Source organism: Tasmannia lanceolata, unplaced genomic scaffold, assembly GCF_043159265.1.
Source record: "Tasmannia lanceolata isolate RefF3 unplaced genomic scaffold, GAP_Taslan_0.1 ptg000018l, whole genome shotgun sequence".
In the NCBI taxonomy this organism is placed as follows: Eukaryota; Viridiplantae; Streptophyta; class Magnoliopsida; order Canellales; family Winteraceae; genus Tasmannia; species Tasmannia lanceolata.
In genome coordinates this window covers 46,336,509-46,345,750 of record NW_027518695.1, presented here as the reverse complement: position 1 = coordinate 46,345,750, position 9,242 = coordinate 46,336,509, and the positions used below count along the sequence as shown (strand labels likewise).

Genomic DNA, 9,242 nt, shown 5'->3' with positions numbered 1-9,242 from the left:
AATTTTTATTAATTAATAAATATCATTCTACTAGCTTGTCAGGGCATATACTCTAACAATCTCCCACTTGCCCTCAAAGTCAGTCATGCATGTATCTTAGACCCATTCCCTCCAGATGCTTGTCAAATACCTTTTGACTAAGGGACTTGGTCAAAGGATCTGCCACATTATCCACTAATGCTACTTTAGCTATGGCCACATCCCCTATGTCGATAATCTCCCGTATCACATGATATTTGGGAAGGACGTGCTTTGACTTCTAATGAGACCTTGGTTCCTTTGCTTGAGCGATCGCCCCACTCTTATCACAATAGAGCGTAATAGGTCTCTCAATGGAGAGCACGACTCCAAGTTCGTCTATAAACTTTCACAGCCATACTGCCTCCTTCACTGCATCACTCGCAACGATGTATTCTGCCTCAGTCGGGGAGTCCGCTTTGGTGTCTTGCTTACAACTCCTCCATGAAACTGATCCACTAGCTAAGGTGAAGATACAGCCTGATGAGGATTCAATTCATCGACATCAGACCGGAAATCCTCATTTGTATATCCAGAAATGATTAATTCCTCTCCTCCATATAATAAACAGTAATGTTTAGTTCTTCTGCGGTACTTAAAGATATATGCTTAACTGTTGTCTAATGCTCTAGACCTAGGTTTGATTGATATTTACTAACCACACTTACAGAGAAATAAATATCTGGCCTTGTACAGAACATGGCAAACATCAAGCTTCCCACTGCCGAAGCGTAAGGAATCCTGTTCATTTCTTCAGATGTCGTAGGAGACATCTTCTTAGAGAGCTTGATTCCATGCCTAAATGATATAAACCCTATCTTGGAATCTTCCATATGACACTTGGACAATATCTTATCTATGTAAGCTTCTCGTGATAGTCCAAGTGTCCTATTCCTACGGTCTCTAAACAATTTTAAACCAAGAATATAAGACGTTTCACCCAAATCCTTCTTAGTAAAGGTACTAGATAGTCATACTTTTGTATTATACAACATTTCAGTATCATTCCCAATAATAAGAATGTCATCTACATAGAAAACAAGAAATGTCAGAGCACTCCAATTGACCATTTTGTAAACACAAGCCTAATCTAAGTTTTGAGTATAGCCAAACTCTCTGTCTGCTTGATCAAAACGAAGATTCCAACTATGGGGGGCTTGCTTTAATCCATAAATGGATCTTTGCAACTTGCACACTTTCTGACTTTCTTCTCCGGCAGCTTCAAAACCTTCTGGCTGGATCATATGGATATAATCTTGAATGTTTCAATTCAAGAAAGCAGATTTGACATCCATCTGTCATATCTCGTAGTCATAATGTGTTGAGATAGCTAATAAAATCCTAATGGTAGCATGGCTACGGGTGAGAAGGTTTCCTCATACTCAATTCTAGCATTTTGACTATATCCCCCACTAACCGTGCTTTGTAGGTCTCTACCTTACCGTTAGGGCCTTTCTTCCTCGTGATGATCCATTTGCATCCAATAGGCTTAATGCCCTCTGGTGGATCAACTAAAGTCTAGACCCCGTTAGTGTACATGGAGTCCATTTTGGATTCATTGCTTCCATCCATTTTCCAGCATCGATGTCTAAAATCAATTCTTTGTAATTAAGGGGATCATTATCATTTTTATCTAAAATTATATCATGTTTTTCACCCAAGTAGACTAATCTATCAGGTTGTATGATCACCATTCTACTTCGTCAAAGTGTTTGTATAGGTATAGTGGGCTCGTGCTTAGTGTCTTCTCTTTCCATTGGAGTTTTAGGTTGCTCTTCCATGGCATTCCTGTCCATCTTGACAATATCTTGGATGAACTCTGAAATAAACAAGAGGGGGGGTGAATTGAATTTTAACACTAAATTATCCCTTTTGAAAATTACTTGTGAACCTAATTGGAATTTTCTTCACTTAATTAAATATTTGGTTAGTGCAAATAATTAGAAACAAAATGAAATGCCAAACCAAAAATTAATAATGAAAATGCAAGACAAGAAAGAACACACCGATGTATAGTGGTTCGGGCAAAGCCCTACTCCACTCTTCTTAAGATCGTCCTTAAGGATTTCCACTATTGGAGACCTCCACGATGCCCGGCTCCGAGGCGGTTACACTTTCAAGGGATATTAAATGAGGATGCCCTTACACCTTTACAAAGACTCTCCTTCTCCGCCGAGTTCTAAGCGGTTGCTCTCTAGGGAATTAAAATAAGGAATGCCCTAGCCACCTATACAAGAAGTGAAGATTGAATAGCTTGGCTTCTTCTTGAAAGCTTGATGCTCTTTGTAGGTCCTTGATTGCTCTTCAATGATGGTAGTTGCAAGTGAAAGCTCTAAGAATCCCAACTCAATAAATTTGCAAGAGCAAGGCAAGTTTGGGAAAAATCAAATCTTAAGCACAAAATGGGTTGCAAGTTTTCTTCAATGCTTAAGGAGGTTTTCAAATCATCAAGAGAGAGGAAATGAATCCTCTAGATGTTGTATATATAGCCTCACCAAAGAATATGACCGTTTGGGGGTGTTGATATCAAAAATCACAAGTTAATTTAAATCCCAACGGCTAGTTTTTGGTCTGTCGCGAGGTTCTCGGAGTTCCGAGAACCATTCTCGGAGTTCCGAGAACCATTCTCGGAGTTCCGAGAAATGTTCTCGGAGTTCCGAGACAATGGCCTGAAGAAATCAAATTTCTACTGGACCATTTCTCGGAGTTCCGAAAAAATTTCCAGACGCTACTGGACCTTTTCTCGGAGTACCGAGGGAACTCTCGGAGTTCCGAGAAGCCTAAAAATCTGTATATTTTGAGATTTTATTTCTTGTTTGATTTTTGGCTTTTGGAACTCAAGTCCTATGATTATTTTGGAATGCTTATGAGGGTCCCAACATGTTGGTCCACCACATAACCATTCACTAATCCATTTTAAGTTCTTAAGTGTTCTTTGAAAAACAATTTGAAAACACTTTGCCTTGACTTGGAAATCTAAAGAGACAGGATGTACAATGATACCTATGTAGCTTTCAACTTCTCTTTAGTCTAGGTCTTCAATTGATCTTCCATCTTGTGTATGCTTGCTTGAGAGATAATGTGAGCTCCACTTAGCTCCTTTGACTCTTGTGTTGGTACATCTTCAAGCATGACCATGTTGTGTGTTGGTTTCTTCAATGTTCAATCATATCTTAAACACAACACTTCAAAGCAAATTGATTAGTATTCAAAAACACAATCAATTATGTTTAGAATCATCAAAACAAGATTGGAGAGTAGACCCTTGGGCTTACAATCTCCCCCTTTTTGATGATGACAAAAAAATTGATTATGAGGTGTGTGTGGAGTGACATAGTAGGCAAGTGAATACTGGAACTCCCCCTCAATATATGCACACAGATAAATGATACAAGTTATAAGCATGTGGTGCATATAGTCAATTGAATAGATAATCAATTTCAAACCTTCTCCCCCTTTTGTCATCGACAGAAAGGGTGTAAAAAAAATTTAGGAGTAGATAACTCCCCCTAAATCAATGCTTATGGTATAGAATTATATAGCTAAGTAATGCACATATACCTGTTCATGATCAAGATGTTGACAAATGTCAAATTTGTTAGGTATTTTTAATTAAAGTGAAGATATCTCTCCAACTTAGAAAACTAAGAAGGCTAAGAGTATCAATTGAGTGATTTTTAAGATTAATATTTGACATCTCATTCATGCAGATACTACCAAACAAAGATGATATCTATAAATACTATATAGATAAGCTGGTGAAAGGCACAAAGTATTTATTTGGCAATTTCTTTGACTTGATCCGCACTCCAAATGTTTAAGGCACTTCGAAGCCCAATGTTGCCATAGAAATATTATTTTCAGAATTTTTGACCAATGCGAGCTGTCGGTTTTTAACAGCGAATTGTTTTTCCAACCGTTGATCAAATTGACGATTCGATTGATCTAACCAACTTAATCAATTTTCGATGAATGATCCTAACCTTTGAAATATGAATTTTGACAACAATTAAAGTACTGAAAGCACTGTTGTTGATAATTTGGTTAAATTATTTCGACGGCTCTCGTTCACCCACATTGATCCGTGATTTTTCACTGGGTTTTTGCTCAATTAAGTGACACAATGTTTAATCTGAATTTGAGATTAACCTTGATCGATCCTATTTTTACTAAATGATCACAAATTCTTAGTAAGGATAGACACCCAGGTTAAGATCTGCCCTTGATCTAATGATTTACGGAAATCGGGTCTCGGAATGGAATCAGGTCCCGGGCTGTGAAGTGACCCTAGCTTATTTTGTCCCGATTGGTGATCCGTAAAGTCAGATCGAGATATTAATGACCTAAAATATATAAATCCATGATAGAGGGGCTCTCACATGGATTTAACACACTAAATTCACCAATCAGGGTATTTTTCAATTTTTCGGATCTAATCATCTCACCAGGTACATTTCTTTATCATTTCGGTTTTCAGAAAATTTAAGGATGCATACTTTACCAATGAAATTCCACGGATCAATATATTAGGTTATTGTTGGTTAAAGTGTAGCAAAATGAGGGTGTCTACAGTTATGTATATATTTACTCATTAGGTTAGATTCTTGCCTGTTTACCTATTTTGTCTTAGATCTGGTCGATGGCTTGTCCACTATCTCTATGGTCGTGGTCTATCATTTCTGATCATATTGATCGTGCAGTTGTTGGTATTCATCGCCAGATTTAGATCCGGTCTATGACCTACTTCTATCATTTTGTGGCCGTGGTCTACCCTTTTGATCTGTCGATCATCTTTTGATCTGTCGATCATCTTTTGATCATTGATGAAAAATTCGGTGTCACCGATTGTGTCCTTCCTACAGGAGTAATTGTCAAGTTTATCCTTATTATTTATCTATCCAAAGTTATCTCCATTCTCTCATGATCTTGTATTGTCTGAGTGTTAGGTTTGATCATGGCAAATAATGTGTTGAGGAGTTGGATAAAGGAGACTATTATAACACTTCCGTGTGAGCATTCAGAGAGGAGTATGGCTGAGAAGTTTATTAGTACATTCAATCATTTGAGCATACTCGGCATAAACTTGAAATTTCTCCAAGCAGCTGCCAATCTTTGGGATCCTACTCTTCATGTCTTTAGATTTGGTCCCTTTGAACTCTGTCTTATCTTTGAGGATTGGTGCATCCTACTAGAGCTCCCACTTGAGGGAGCCTGGGTCCAACCTTCGAGTCCAGATGACCCTCATTCCCTTTTCTGCAAATTATTTAAAAATACTATGGTTGATGCCCTGCCATATTTTATAGACAGAGGCGTGCGAGTCCAGGACCTCATTAAGCTTTTTTTCTAAAAACGTTGACCCTACTGACTCCTGTTTTCAGAGTTGTCGGCGTAATGCTTTAATTTTTGGTGTCTTTACACGTTATGTCAGTCGTGGAGATTCTTATAATGCTCCTTTGGTCTTGTTGGATGGTGGATCAAATCAATAAAGGAAGGAATCATGTTCCCACCATACTAGCAGAAACATTCTCCAGACTGGACCTTCTTGCTCCTCAGGAGGTTCATGATACTTTCTTTGGGTGTGTAAAGATGTTTTATGTGTGGCTTTGTGTGAACTCACCATCTTTTGACCAGAAAGTCACGTCCAATATATTTTGAAGAATTTCAGTTCCTGGCAACCAATGAACAACCAACCTCAATCCATGGAGGAATGGCGTAATTGGTTGCAGCATGTAGCGGAAAATCAGTTTTGCTAGGTGAGTCATCCATGCTTACAGGTTCTCACTAGCACATCCCCATACCCATTTGTTTATCTCATGGGTTTGGAAAAATCTTCCTTCTATGCACCCATGCGTTTACTCCATCAGATTACGGGAATCTCATGTCCTCCCGTGGTCGTTAAACCTCCACTTTCTGAAAACCTATCTCCTGATCTTGTCAAATCTATAGTAGCTACTTGGAGAAATAAAATCATATAGAGGAGATTTGTTCTAGCATCTAAACTCCGACGTGGAGAAGTACCCGGGGAGCCCGCAAACCGGAGGGCTCGGATTGCAGAATCTTGAGGATCTTCATCACGAGATTATCATTTCTTTGTATCCTCTGTTGTTTTTACCTGAATGTAATAAGAGTCAAAGATTGTAATCCCGGTCTCATCATCAGTGGAAATGTAAAGGCTTGCCTAAGAAATTTGTTTTTACTTGTTACATGTTATAAACAGTCGGCGATCCAGAGTTTCATCTCACCAATCACTATCGTTGTAACCTGTTTTGATATTATCAATGAAAAGTGTATTTGTTTTCTTTTATTTCTATTTGTGGTAAATATCTTATTTCATTTATCAATCAGTTAATCAAGTTTGTTAACTTCCAATGATGATTTTGAAAGAGAGCAACCCTCGACCCGAAAAAAGACACCCAAGTTAAACCCACCTGGTCTAGACCTACCTCAGTGTCTAGACTTGTTCGTCACTTTGATTCCCCTATGTCACCTACAATACCTTTACCATCTTTACCAGAGTTAGGTTCTTTTGAAGTGAACCAAATGGCTGACCCAACTGACCTTTTGTTGAACATGCAAGAAATGATGAAAAACCTCACTCGAGACTTGACAGGAATGACGGAAGAAATGGTTCACATGAAAACCCAGTTAAGTGACAAGGCTTCTACATCTAGAGGTCCCATACCTCCACCTCCCCTTGTTACATCTTCGAAGTTGAATAGGCTTATTATCTCGTCTTTAGAGGTTGATTTAGATGATGAACAATACGTTACAGAGTATTGTGCTCCAAAAGTCGATAAGGAAAAAGAAATGTATGAGAAACTGGAAAGAGAGATGTCTGAGAAGTTTGGTAAATTAGCTCAAGAAATGGAACAGATGAAAGTGTAGGGGCCTAAGAAGTTCAACGTCTTTGAGCTAATGATGTCATCTACAGTTGCTTTGCCACCAAATTTCAAACTCCCTGATTATGATATGATGGGACCGGATGTTCGCGCAATCACATGAGATGGTTTATTATATTATCACAGCAATATGGCTTGAGTCGCGAGCAGATGGCCCAGTTGTTTTCGACCTCTCTGGTAGGAATTGCAAAACAATGGTTCTTAAGACTGAAAACACAAGAGGTTAGGACCATGGAAGACATTTCTGACAAGCTTATTGAACAAGTTTCGATGGAGGAAGGTATTGAGGTCACAAAGAGAGACCTGAAATAGCTGAAACAAGGTCCTTAGGAAACCTTCACCTCGTTTATCAGGCGTTGGAGATGCAAGTCTGCTCAGTTGAGCCAGAGAATGTTTGAAGTCGATTAGATCAAACTAGTTATTAAAAGCCTATCTCAACAGTACTTTCATTTTTTGACTCCGCAGCATTACCCGAGCTTTGATCATTTGATTAAGACTGGTACCCAGACAGAGGATGCCATAACAAAGGGTCTGAAAGCAAAAATTTCTTCTGAAATTCGAGAAGGTAAAAGGCCTATGGTCCAACCAAAGGAGATTCATGCTGTTAGTTACACCAAGCCTGTGGTCAGGGTTGTTATAGAAGTTGCAAAGACACCAAGGAAGAAGACCTTTGATAGAATGTTTGATCCCCTTCCGCATCCTTTATCGACGATACTTAAGAGGCTTATAAGAGATAAAAAGATCCGACAAACCTCCACCTGATCCCTTACCTGCATTCTGGAGAATGGATCAATATTGTGAATATCATAGGGGCCAGGACAATTAACTGAGATTTGCCTGGCATTAAAGCATGCAATTCAGAATATGATTGACAAGGCAAACTTGCAGTTGAAGGGTCTAACATTACTCAGAACCCACTTCCCAATCATAGAGCTATACCTCCTCCTACTACCAATGCCATTTTAGTTGATGAACCCTTGCTTGATCCGTCAACTCTCATTTGTGCCATAACAACAGATAAAACCTATGTAATGAAGTTTGATGAGAAAGAACTTGAAGAAGTGAAAAAGAAGAAGCCTTATGTAATTTCGTTTGACGATGTTGAACTTTTTGAGTCGTCTTGATCTCAGTCTTATGTGTTTAAGAATGACAGCATGGGAAAGACAGAAAACCCCGTATGTTCTTAGGGTGGATGATTTCAAAGAAGAAAAAGTCAGTAAAGGGCCGTATGTTTTTCGAATGAAAGTGGATGAACTACTGTTGTTGGATGACCAATGTCACGAGATGCGTCACATGACCCAAGGCAGATGTGTATTCAAACCCCCGGAATTTAGTGTAGAAAATCCTGCAGAAGTTGTGAGAAACACAGAAAATCAGAGGCAGAATAAGGTAAACACAGACGAAGAAGATGAGAACTTGCTAAAACAGCTGAAAAAAACTCAGGCTAATATCTCAGTATGGGGTTTACTCATGACCTCATCAAAGCACAAAAATCTAATCCTTCGAGAGCTTAACGCAGCACAAGTCTTTGTTAATACCACACCCGACAAGCTTGTCAGTCTCGTAGCCATGGCTAGAGCAGCAAAGACTTTGTCATTTACTGATGATGACTTACCTCCTGAGGGCCGGGACCATACCAGACCTCTTAAAATCACAGTCATTTGTAGTAAGAAGAAGGTGCTAGAGGTGTTGGTCGACAATGGCTCTGCTTTAAATGTTTGCCTGTTAAGCACTGCAACAACCGTTGGATTTGGGTTTGAAGACTTTATCCCATCTGAACAGGGTATTCTTGCATATGATGGTACTCGCAGAGACGTAATTGGAACTCTGGTCACTGAGATACAGATCGAAGGAGACAACTTTGAGATAGAATTCCAGATTTTAGATATCAAAGCTTCATTCATGTTGTTACTTGGTCGTCCATGGTTGCACAAGGTCGGGGTTGTTCTGTCCACTCTTCACCAAAAGCTTAAGTTTGTTCACAAGAATAGAGTGATAACTGTAAAGGGAGACCCAGACCTTGAGATATGGTAGATTACTCAAGACTTGAATGTGTGAAAGACCAGAAATGTAAGTCTGACTGGGTTTTCACTAGAAGTGACCGCAATCACTATTGAAGAAGCTATGAACGAGGAAATTTATTTCCTAACTAGCGTGAATTCGAATGTCATGATTCGCCGACAGGGGTATATACTAGATGCTGGGTTAGGCAAATATCATCAAGGTTTGACTGAGCCTCCAGCGTTCAAAACATTCAATGGTTTATTCGGGTTGGGGTACAAACCTAGAAAGAAAGAAATCAGAGAGATGAAACAGTTAATATTG

The 9,242-nt window shown here is 39.0% G+C and overlaps 1 pseudogene; it reads right to left on the bottom strand.

Annotated features, from left to right (window-relative positions):
- Positions 1-367: 367 nt before the first annotated feature.
- Positions 368-791, bottom strand: LOC143850360 (secreted RxLR effector protein 161 pseudogene; annotated as a pseudogene).
- Between the last annotated feature and the right edge of the window lie 8,451 nt (positions 792-9,242).